This window comes from Acomys minous (assembly GCF_964271855.1).
Source record: "Acomys minous genome assembly, chromosome: 13".
Classification (NCBI taxonomy): Eukaryota; Metazoa; Chordata; class Mammalia; order Rodentia; family Muridae; genus Acomys; species Acomys minous.
In genome coordinates this window covers 79,455,107-79,467,334 of record NC_140495.1, presented here as the reverse complement: position 1 = coordinate 79,467,334, position 12,228 = coordinate 79,455,107, and the positions used below count along the sequence as shown (strand labels likewise).

Below are 12,228 nucleotides of genomic sequence, written 5' to 3'. Positions count from 1 at the left end.
TTTCAGGTTGCATCCGTGTTTCTGCAAAGGACCTAACTTCACCTTTATGGCAGGAAACAATCACTTGCATATATGTACCCTCTTTTCTTTATCCATTCCTGACGTTGGGTCGATAGTTTAGCTGTTGGGAGCAGTGCTGCCCTCAACATTAATATGCAAGTGTATCTGTGATTTGTTGACTTGGAGTCCTTTGAGTAAATACCCAAGTGACATAGCTAGGTCACAATCTTTGAGAAATCCCCATACTGACTTCCACAGTGACTTGGCTAGCTTACATTCCCACCTGCATTGTATAGGATTAAGTTCTCTCTGCAATTCACTATTATTTCTTATTTGTTTGTTTAATGCCTGACAATTTGACTGGGGTGATATGGAACTGCAGTGTATTTTTTCTTTATGTGAATGTGTGTTACCACATTCATGCAGTACCTATGAAGGTCAGAAGAGGGCACCAGATCACCTGGTACTGTAGTTAAGATGGTTGTGGGTGCTGTGAATCAAACCTAGGTTCTCTGGAAGAACAGTCAGTGCTCTTAACCACTGGGACAACCCCTAATATAGTTTTGATTAACATATCTGTGATAGCTTTTTTCATGTGTATGCTGAGCATTATTTTCCTTTTTTATTGACCTCTAAGAACTGAGCAAAAAGCCCCAGCTGGGATTTGAGAAGGAGCAAAGTAAACTGCGTCATAGTCGAGCATAGTGAGCTCCATGAGGTATTTGGCCAAAGAATGCTGCTCAGCGTCAACCTCTCCAATTCTACATGCTCTATGGAAGAAGTGCGGAGGCAGAGGGTGACCCAGACTGAAGTTTAGGCCTCTCAGAATCTTCTTCTCCATCTGTCGGATTTGGTGCTTAGTGTAGGTGTTGTTAGTCACAAAAGCAAAGTCACCAGTTTCTGGAGGGTACATTTCTTCATATTTGCTTGTAATAAACATGGCAGTTACACAGACCAGTTGCAACATCTTTTTGGGTGCACAATTGTTCTGCACAAACCAGTCAATAATGGAAACAGTCATGTACATGGTCTCCTGCAGCAGCCTACACTTCATCTGAACCTGCACCGGCCAGTCGATTAGGATGGTGCTCATGTTTCCAGTGACTTCACGACCCATTAAGTATTTGGGACTAACTGACTGCTCTTCCTCCAGCTGTCTGAGATAAGCATATGTACCTTTCACATACTCACTACAGACCTTGGATCAGCTCCATCATCTGCATCCATATCACTCACTGGGAGAATTACATCAGGGAAAGCCTGACAGACATATTCTTCTGTAGGTGCACATCCCGATGTTTCCATTGGGCTTGGAGAGGGGTTATCAACCAAAATAGGTTCAGGAGAACGCTTTTCTTCCATAGCAGGTTCAGGTTCAGGGTCAGCCTCAGAAAGTTCCACCTCTGGCTCACACACAGGCACCTTCTTCACAGGTTTTGGTGAGATTTTAGAAATGACTTTTCCATTACCTGAATTTTTCGCTCTTTTTCAGAGTCATTCTTACCTGTACCTGTTTGCTGACTTTGTTACCAGTCTCGATGAACAGTTCTTGATCTCAGCCTGGGCTTGGAGGCTGCAGCAAATGCCACAGGCACACGCTTGGCACCTGCCATGCTGACCGTGCCTTATTTTCTGTGTTAACTTTTGAGTTCCTAGGGACCCTGAGCACCATGGCTCTACCTGAAGCAGAGGCTCAGCAACCAGAAACACACACACCAGCCTCTGGCTGGCCAGTGCCAGACACCAACAGCCCTTCCTCCTCCTCCTCTGCATGCCTTCTTTTTCTTTTCAATATAATTGGAATACTATGGCTTTTGTTTGATTAGTTCTACCAAGATAGCTTTTCCATGTTTAGTCTTTTCTGCTTGGCCTGGTTTTAATACAAGAATGTGTGTGTGTGTGCGCGCGTGCGCTAGGCAAACATTCTTCCACTGAATCGACATCCTCATCATGACCTCTATGTTCTCTGATTTTTGTATACAGAAAAGAGATGCATTTTCCAAAAAGAAAAAAGGTAATTTGAAGATGTTTCTCATTTTATAGTACTAGTACAAGTTTAATCTATTTATTTCTAGTTTCATTCCTAATATTTTCTTTTACACTACTTTATTTGTGGCATTTTCAATGTATTGCTTTTCCTGTTTTATTTTTCTTACATTTTTGATTTTATGTGTTTTGAATTTATTGCTTTTTGTTTTTAAAATTTTTAATCGAAAATTTAAATTTAAAATCTCTCTCACATTTTGTGGAAGTTGCTCATTCTATCTGAAGAGATTGTAGTAGTTGTCAACATCTCAATGTCCTCCCCCACTTTGAAAGGCCTTCCTAACACATTTTCGCTTTCATCAATTATTTCATCTTCTATCTAAGTTTTAGTCAATATTTTGGATATGTCACATTTCAGGTATCAATTTGTACAGTTACATATTAAATTTGTCACCATGGTTGACAGTATCACTGTTTACTCACTCATCTTCCAAACATCTCAAGATTTCCAGTTTTTTTTTAAACCTCAACTTTATTCTTATTATTTCAATAAGTGTCCCATATAAAGTTCCTCCAGTGGATATCTTCTGATGGACTATTTTTTTCAGTGATTGTTTATTTGAAAAATGCTTTGTGTTTGGTTTATGAATGAATTTTCACCCTGTGTGCAGTTCAAGCTCAGCTCATTGGAACTGTCTGTTCCATTCGCCTTCCATCTTGGCTACAGAAAGTCGGCTACCAGCTGTGTCATTATTTCTTTGAGGGTCAGCTGTCAAGTTTTTCTGAGTTTTAAAGATCCTTTTCTGGCTTTTTGTTGCTGCTTCATCTTACTGAGCAGGTTTTATGCAAGTTGTTGTATCTATTCTTGCTTTCAATATTATGAGTGACTCCCAATTATTATTTATGACCTCTCCTTTATACTGTCTTTTTGAAAGAAATACTGAATATAAATAAATTTTTCTTTTTTATATTCTATTTTTCTTTTCTTTTGCTTGGCTAATAAGTTTATTGTCTTTATGAAAACAATCTTCATAGAAAAGTGCTTTAGCTCTCAGCATCCTGTGCCTGAGCTCTGAGGAAGTCTGCCTTCTTTTGAGCAACTTGATCTTTCTTCTGGACAAGGGACATTTGAAATGGTTCCACTGCTTCTCCACTTCTCTCTTGGGCTCCTTCTCATAGATTGGATTCTCTCAGACAGCAGCATGAGCTTTCTGGCACATCTCCTCCATCATGTCTGGAGTGATGTTGTTCTTTGTGTTCTGAGAGAACTGTTTCTTTTAAGCATCTCATCTTCCTCCATTAGGTCTCTCATGTAGTCGGCAACATTCTGACCCGTGCTGTGCTTCCAATGTGCTTCTGCATTGAACTTCCTTGCTTTCAGAGTCAAAGCCAGGGAGCTGTTTTGGTACTGTGAGAGATAGACAAGCCTCCATCCACAGCTCGCTTCAGGGGCCCCAAACCTTTATTGCCAGTAGTAGTTCAGGCAAGACCTGCATCCAAATGGCAAGTGAAGGCATTAGGCTGACCATCAGTGCTTTCCTCATTGAATTCATCTCCAGTCACTGCCACTTGGCCTTCGTTGATCTTGTCCGTGTCATAAGACTATTTGTGGGAGTTGGTCTCTCTTTTCACCAGGTTGGTAATTTAGGTGATTAGGATTTGCTGTAAACACATTTACCTACTAAGCTATTTTCATGGTGCTCGATTCATTAAAAAACAAACAAACAAATTTTTGTTTTGTTTTGTTATTGCTATTAGACACGAGTTTTAATTCTTAGCCTCAAGTTTAATACTAAGAACATAATGACAGAGGCAAAAACCTAAGAGTGAGCACAGATACGTAGAAAAACTTTAATTGAATTTGAATTAAATTACTAAATTACAGAACTATTTTATGCTTTCACAAACAATCAAAGTTTTAGATGACACCTAACCTCCCCCCACAGATTGTTACAGAATAGTTCCTGGTGATATCAGACCTAGATACATGGCCCAGAGTTAAAAAAAAAAACCTAGCATTTTATGAGAAAGTGAGAGACTAAACAGAAACATTTCTATTATACTTTTATATTTTCACTAGAAGCCTGGAAGACTGTGGCCAATCCTAACACATTTTAAAAAAAATACTAGGTAAAGATGAAAGGATCAAATATATCTACCATTTATAGGATGGTGAAGCAGCTTCAATCTTCAAAGTTAGAGCCAATGCAGGACAGGAGTGAAATTTATGAAGTAGCAATGGGTGAGGTGACACAGGGTCTTCACCAAGCTGTGAAGAAACAGTGTGGCCTTACTCAAAACTTGAGTGAGCTGCATTTACACAAATCAAGTAAGTAGCTGTGTGGGACTGAGCTGCAGAAATTATAGTGAATTAAAATTATGTGAGGGAACTTATATGGCAAAACTGCAGGAGGAAACTTGAATATGGATAGGAAGAGGGGATTGCTAGAGACTACCATGGCGCCATGTGTGGTCCAGGAGCCACGGATGCAACAGCGTCCTGAGATGGACAGTTGGACAAGTTCTGTATTTGATGTTGAAGTGAGATAATTAAACAGAATTCTGGAACAGACAGCAAGAAAAGCCTTCTTATGGCGTTGAGTTTGGAGCTAATAAAGTGTCTTTGTCAGGAGTATAGAGTGGGAAAGGGAATTTCAAAAGAAAAGGCAAGAAAAGGCAAGGCGACTGGAATTGGCCACTTTCAGTAATAGGTGCTTATGTCTATGGAGGAGTGGAGAGTGTGCACTTGTTAAGAGGAAAGCCTCTGCACCAGTAGTCCTCAACCGTGGGGTCTGATCCCCTTGGGGATTGACGGATCCTTTCACACGGATCGAATAACAGATATCCTGCATATCAGATACTTACATTACAATTCAGAACAGTAGCAAAATTACACTTATGAAGTAGCAACCAAATCATTTTATGGCTGTGGGTCACCATGGGGAACTGAATTAAAAAGTAGCAGCATTAGGAAACTTGAGAACCACTTCTCTAGACCAAAAGTAGAAAGCCAATGCCAACTAGATCTGAGTGTTTACGTTCTATCATAAGAAGAAATAGATGCCATTACTTGTACTATATCTTTTTTTTGAACATGATATATGCAAAGTATCATTTCAACACATAGACACTATACAAGTTACTGATAATACATATATATATTATATATAATACTGCCCTACTTCCATTGAACTCAGAATCTCATGCAGGTGGGATACGTACTTAATATTTTTATTTTTCATACCTTGTCTTCAAAATTTGCTGTATAATTTTATGACTCAGCACACATCAATTTGAAAGCTAAATTTTGATCATATATATATATGTATTTAAATTTAATAGATTTAGATTTACAGTTGAAAAAGATATTTCATACATATGCACAACTAAATTGTACTGGTTTTAAAATTAAATTAAAATTAATATAATAGTTAACTTCTTGGTTGCATTAGCCATAGTTCAAATATTTAGTAGCTTTTTGTAGCTATTGAGTGGTGTGGCTCTCGAGTGGTAGTCCTCAACCTTCCTAATGCAGTGGCCCTTTGATACAGTTCCTCATATTGTGGAGACCCCCAACCATCAAATTATTTTCAGTGCTACTTCATGACTGTAATTTTGTTATTGTTACTAATCATAATGTAAATATTTTTGGAACTAGAGTTTGCCAAAGGGGTCGCGACCCACAGGCTGAGAACCTGTGTCTGGAGGCTCATTTTTTTTTTTTTAATCTGTTTGCATCCAACACTTTCTAGCTATGTGGTTATTTAGGCAAGCTCTTTCACCTTTACAGATCTCTATTTACTGATTTCTAAAATGGAGTAATATTATGGCCTGGTTCATAGTACTTTTCTGAAGTTTAGTTGAATAATTGCTGTGATGCATGTAACATCAAGGACTTTCATGCGGTAATTTCACGGTTACTATTTTGACAGATGTCTAGATGGCAACCAGGCTGCACTTGGTAAAGATGGAATGATTTATCTTAAATATCCTAGCTTTGGGGTAAAGGTACTGTACTGTACCCAACCAAAGCAGCAGTCTGAACTCACAATCAGGCTTGGGCACAGAGTCAGTACTGGAACACACTCCCATGGCCATGCCTATGAATACTGTGACACTGAGAGCCACTTCCCAGTCTTCTTACAAGGTTGTGAACTATTTGAAACCAGCTAAATGTGGCTAGTACAGCTGGAGCTCTGACTGGGGCGTAAGTGCTTGGAATTGCAGCTTTACTTGTTCAAGGGAACCCATTCAAATAACAGACTGAAACCATCAAGGTAATGCATCTAACAAGAGGGTAGAAGAGAGAAAAAATACAGCAAATATTTTAGAGGACTTTGGCTAATTATTGTATGATCAGATGCTTTTAAAGTAATGGCAGTTCAAATAAACAGGCTGACATGCTTTCAAATATGCCTTTTGAAATGGGTTAAAAATACCATCAATTTTATACTAAAAGTTTGGTGCATTAGAATAAACTGAGATATTAAAAATGAAATTGCTTATCCTTGGGAGGGCACTGTTTCAATTTAAATTAATAGTTTTTTTTTTAAAAAAATAAAACTTTCTGCTCATTACGTGTAGTAAAGCCGATGTCTACCATTTTGATAGTCTAAGTACTGAAAGTCATGTGAAAGGTACAAAGAAATTACCAAACACTTGTCCTTCCTAGGAAAAGTGCATGTCAGGGAATTCTATTAGTGCACAACAAAGAGGCAGGCCAGCTAGCGTGGTGTTGCCTCCCCGTTTGGTGACACTTTTTGCAGCATTCTCGAGGCTATCTCATTTGACACTTTGGAACAGCTGCCAAGTTCTTCTTCTCTCCTGTAAACAAGGCTGTCACTCAAGAAGCAGTCCCCGTGCCGGAGCAGGGAATGGGGGTTAATGGCTTTGGAAATGGAAAACAGAGCAGGCATCAAAAAAGACTTTTAATACCAGGAGAATTATCAGGAAATAACGGAATCAAATGAAATGAGAATATAAATAGAGCGTGGTACAAGCTACATTTTGTAAAAGGTTTCATATCTGTTGAAGTTTTGTGTTACCTGGGAAGAGTAATAAAAAGAAATAAAATAGATTGGAAATGGTTACCCTTGAGAAGTTATTTCTGACTTTTTGGCAGAGTTCCCCCGTGGCTGCTGATGCCTATACACTGTGTCTCACTCTTACTTTCTTTTCAACTTCAATTCTACTTTACAAGTAGGCCCGCTGATAGTTTTTTTTTTTTTATCCCTTAGAATGTCTTTGATTTGTCATTTAGTTTCGTGGTTAAAGAAATGAGACAAGCCTCTGTGTCTGGGGAAATACTGACATTTTAGGTTTCTGATGGGTGACCTTTTAGAGTCGACTATTCCCGGGAGAATCGAGAGAACTCACATTTTTGGGAAGAGCCTGTTCAATCTGGGTAGGAGGGTGGAGGAGGAGACAGGCTTTAGAAGCGTGGAGAGAGACTTTCAGGAAGGGTGCCTCTTCGCCTGTACAGCTGGTGAAATCATACAGAGAGACTTTGTGCTATTGCATTTAATTAAGCTTCCTAAGGGCAAGCCATTTTGGTCCCCTGTGTTCTTTTTTTTTTTTTTTTTCTTCTTAACCAAAGATCGACCAGTGTCTTATAAAAGCTCTTTTGTTTTTTTTTTTACAGATAGTAACTCACAGATTGTACAGTGAGACCCTGGATCACTATTGATAGCAATTATAATAAGAGAGGGACAGAGGAAAGATCAATTTCTCTTTATCCACAATGGCCTGGGTTTGAATCCCCCAGTGCCAAGATAAAAAGCCTGGTGTGCCTCTCTGTACTTGCAAATCAAGCATTTGATTGGTGGAGATAAGTGGGTGCTCCAGCTGTGCTTGCTAGACAGCCTAGGGGTGTCTGGTTCAGTGAAAGACCCAGCCTTGAGGCAGGGCATAGAGTAATAGCAACAGATACCTGAGGTCCTGTTCTGCCCTCACTTCTGCACAGTTATGTGCATGAAACACACACACACACACACACACACACACACACACACACACACACACACACACACACACCAAACAGTAGAGAGAATATTTTGTGCATTGGATGGATGGAACACCTGTCAATAAAAAATCTTTGGCTTATAGGAAAAAGTATAACAGAAGCTGTGACACCTATCAGTCAGAAAGGATTCTGGAATAGAGCCAGGTGTGGGATATACACCCGGAAAACGTGAGGAGGACAGGTGCATGATACCTGAACAGAGGTAACCACCCATGTGCAGAATATAGATTAGTATAAATGGGTTGTTTTAGTTATGAGCTAGTTGGAGGAGAGCCTAGCTATATGGCCTAAGTATTTGTGAATATATTTTAAGTCTCATGAATCATTGTTCCAGGAGCTTGAGGCAGGATGGTTAATATTTGTAAAATATGTGTTGATATCAATTGTAAATATATAACTCTATTGAGTTATAACTCATGATGTAATTAATATATCAGAGCATATGATTTAATGTTTTAAAATATTGCCTGAGTGTAGGCAATCTTAGAGAAATGTCAACCTCCACACTCTTCACACTCACTAACAGTCACTCCTTACTGCTCCCCCGAAGTGGAGCACTAACCTACTTTGCCCTTGATGAACCTGCCTCTTCTGAACATTTCTTACAGACTGAGCTGTACAGTTGAGTGCTCTTTGTGATTAACTCCTTTTAGTTAGTTTGTTTTCGTTGTTTATATAGCCTATTCTTGTGTGTCTGCATATGGTCTGTGTGTGTATACATAGGTGTTTAGAAGCCAGGGGCCAATGCTGGGTGACTTTCTTAATCACTTTCCATTCATATTTTGAGACAGGGCTTCTCACTGGATCTGGAGCTTACCAGTTGCTTAGGCTAGCTGGTCAGTGAGCTCCCATAATCCCTTTGTTCCTACCTTAGCACCATGGGAATTGCCATGTCTCGTTTTTCACATCTGTGCTGGGGATCTCCTGTATTTATGCTTACCAGTAAACACTTTACTCACTTAGCCATCTCACTTTTAAAATTTTCTATTTATTTTATATACATTATTTATATTACATCCTGATTGCTATTCCTTTGCTTGTATCTTCCCGTTCCCACCATCCCTCCCCCTTTCGCTCTATTCCCCTTCTCTAGACCTCTGACAGAAGGAGACCTCCTCCCCCACCATATGACCACAACCTATCAGGTCACATCCCGATAGCCTGCTTCCCCTTCCTCTGTGTGCCTGCTGGGCCTCCCCACCAAGGGGAAATGATCAAATTGGGGGTACCAAAATTCATGTCAGAAGCAGTCTCTGTTTGCCACACAACTGTGGAGAATGAGCAGTCTATTGGCTAGAGCTGAACAGGGTTCTAGGTTTACTGCATGCATTGTCCTTGGTTGGTGCAACAGTTTGTGCAGCCCCACACCCCTAGGTCCAGATCCACTGGCCTTGATGGTCTCCTTGTTGGGTTCCTGACCCCTCTGGGTCCTTCCATCCCCCTACTCTTCCATACCATTCTCAGTGCTCTTTTAATCACCATATTTCACTTATCCATTCAGTAGGTGATGGATATGGCAACTACTTGTGCCTTTTGTGCATTATAAATAATGTGGTTATGAGCATTCCTATTCATGTTTTGGTCTGCACTGCTGTCTTCATTTCTCCTGGGTGTGCACCTAGGAGTAGACCTCCTGGCTCATATAGAAACTCTGAGAAAATGCCAAACCGTGTTCTTAAGCACCAGTGCCATTTTTCAGTGCTCTGGCAACGAGCAGTTGCTCCCAGTTCATCTTATCTTTGCTGTTTGTCTTTCTGAGTCAGCCAGGTGGCTGTACAGTAGTATAACCTGGTAGCTAATGTGGAATATTTTTCCATGTGCTTATTGGCTATTGGCAAATATTCTTTGGAAAATGTCTTCTGAAACACTCTACTCATTTTATGATTGTGCCTTTTGTTCTTGTTAAATTTTGATCTGTAGGAATTCTCTACTCGGTCTGGATACAAGCATTTTATATATGGTGCAATAAGATGTAAAATTGTGGTTCACTCAAATGTACTCCTTGACAATTATAAAAGTCAAAAGGGCCCTCGGTGGCCTAACTTTAAAAGTTCTGCTCTTCAGTCTGCTGCTATGAGCAAGGTCCTACAGCCAAATCACCCTCCAGAAGTAAAGAACAAGTGATTCTTGTTTTTATCTGAGTAGTGAATTTCAGTCCCCAACTTCAGTTGCCTGCCAAGCCTTTAGCTTATTCACTGAAGCCAATGACATTCTCTAATGAAGCCCAGTGGTTACCATCCCTCCTAAGACTACAGAGTCAACCTTCACCAGCTGTGGGTTGCTCATGAATGTATCTCCAAATGGATCTGTGAGCCAGCCTTTCTTTCCTGGGCTTCATATGATGCTCCATATGACACATTAATGTGATTAATATGCCCAATCCCTTTGTTTATGTTGGGCCAGCTTCATGACTCTAGTCTAAGCTTCCCTCTCTTACCCAAAGAAAGTGATCAAAATTCACAAATTAGGGCCTGTGAGATAGCTCAGTGGGTAAATACGCCTACTGCCAAGCCTGAAGGTTTGAGTTCAGTTCCTAGGATCCACACTAATAGAACTAACTTCTGTAAGTTGTTCTCTAACCTCCATTTGTGTATTGTGTCATAACACACACACACACACACACACACACACACACACACACACTCTTTGTGACAAGGCAAGGTCCCATTATGTAGCCCCAGCTGATCGATAACTCACAGAGATCTGCCTACCTGTACTTCTGGAGTACTGAGATTAAAGGTGTGTGCTAACACGCCTGAAAACATAATTCCCACTTCCCACCGTTATATTTTTTGGGAGCAAAGCAAGAAGGTCTTTGCACCTGTAGATCTGCAGAGAGGCCAGGAATGTTAAGCACACAGGACTGTTTTTTTCCCAATTGGAAAGATATAAGACCTATTCTTCCATCCAGAAAGCTAGGAATTGGAAGTGGTTAATAGCCTGGCGATCTGCTTTATCTGTAGGGCAAGATCACATCAAGCTTCTACAATCAGGACTAGAGGTGGCTAGTAATCTAAGTGACCCTTAAAGCAAGGGGCTCCTCAAACTCCCACAACCCAATCCAGAGATACCTAATAGTCTGAGTGACTCTTATGTTATCTGTATGGCCAGGGGCTTCCCCAAGCTCAGCACCAGGAAATGGCAAAAAGCCCGAATGACCTGTATGCTATTTGTATGACCAAGACCACGCCAGATTATTCCTTAGGCTCTTAAGCTAGTACAGATATCCTAGACCTAGAACCCATCCTCTTGGAAGAAATGACTTGTACCCTGACTTGAGCTTCAATATAACTGCTTCCTTGTGCACCATGGATTGTATTATACTAGGAAACCTTTGTACTGTGTTTTATTTAAATAGTTCATCAATGAACTGAGTGGCATCAGAGTCCTTGAAGTTTGATCCTGGTCGAAGAAGTCAATCTGAACTGAATTTTTACTCTCACCTCTTTGCAGTACATGTCTCTGTCTGCCATAGACACCTGCAAGGTTTCCCTTATATATTCCTATTTCAGGGTCTGGAGCTACGTACATTGGTAGCCAAAATCTCTACAAAGAACGGTCTGGGGTATGTTTTGTGGGGGTAGGGAATAGGTAAGGAAGTTTCTCCAAGGGTCTTGTGGAGATGCCAGGATTTCTTCCTGTGTCTGCTGTAAGTAATTGCTAGGTAATAAAATAATGATAGTTCCCAAGATGGAGTTATATTAAGAGTTCTCTGCTTTGTAGAAGTGTTTTCTACTGTCATTTTCTTTTTGCCCTACAGATGATCAACTTATCTTTCTTTTTTCCCCTACTGTATTGTTAGAAACTAGAACCAGTGAGAAAGCCAGACACTTCTGTGAGCACGAGCTAAGACACATAGACTGGTAGAAGTGGTGTCCATCAAAGTCATTATGTTTGATATGTTTCTCTGAGGCGTTAACCTCAGAGGTGTCTCCAGGAGACGCTTCGAGGTTGTAGCATCCTTAGAGGAAGGAGAAGTTGATGGAATAAGAAAACCTAGGAACTAGAGGGACTCTATTTGAAATTCCACTTTGTACCAAATCACTGGGGAACAGGGGGGAAAGTCACCCCAACCATCACTGCTTCAGTTTTGCTGTCTGTACATAGGAACAGTAGCTTCCTAGGCTGCTTGAAAATTTTTTTTTGTCACAGAAGCATAAACTATTTACTCATGAAAAATTTCAGATAGGCTAAGAAAAGGTAAAATAAACCCTCAATCT

General features: G+C 40.2%; 1 pseudogene across 1 annotated transcript; it reads right to left on the bottom strand.

Moving 5' to 3' along the window:
* Positions 1-622: 622 nt before the first annotated feature.
* Positions 623-1,651, bottom strand: LOC311581816 (G2/mitotic-specific cyclin-B1-like; annotated as a pseudogene). The gene has a single exon. The product of its transcript is annotated as a G2/mitotic-specific cyclin-B1-like (transcript).
* Between the last annotated feature and the right edge of the window lie 10,577 nt (positions 1,652-12,228).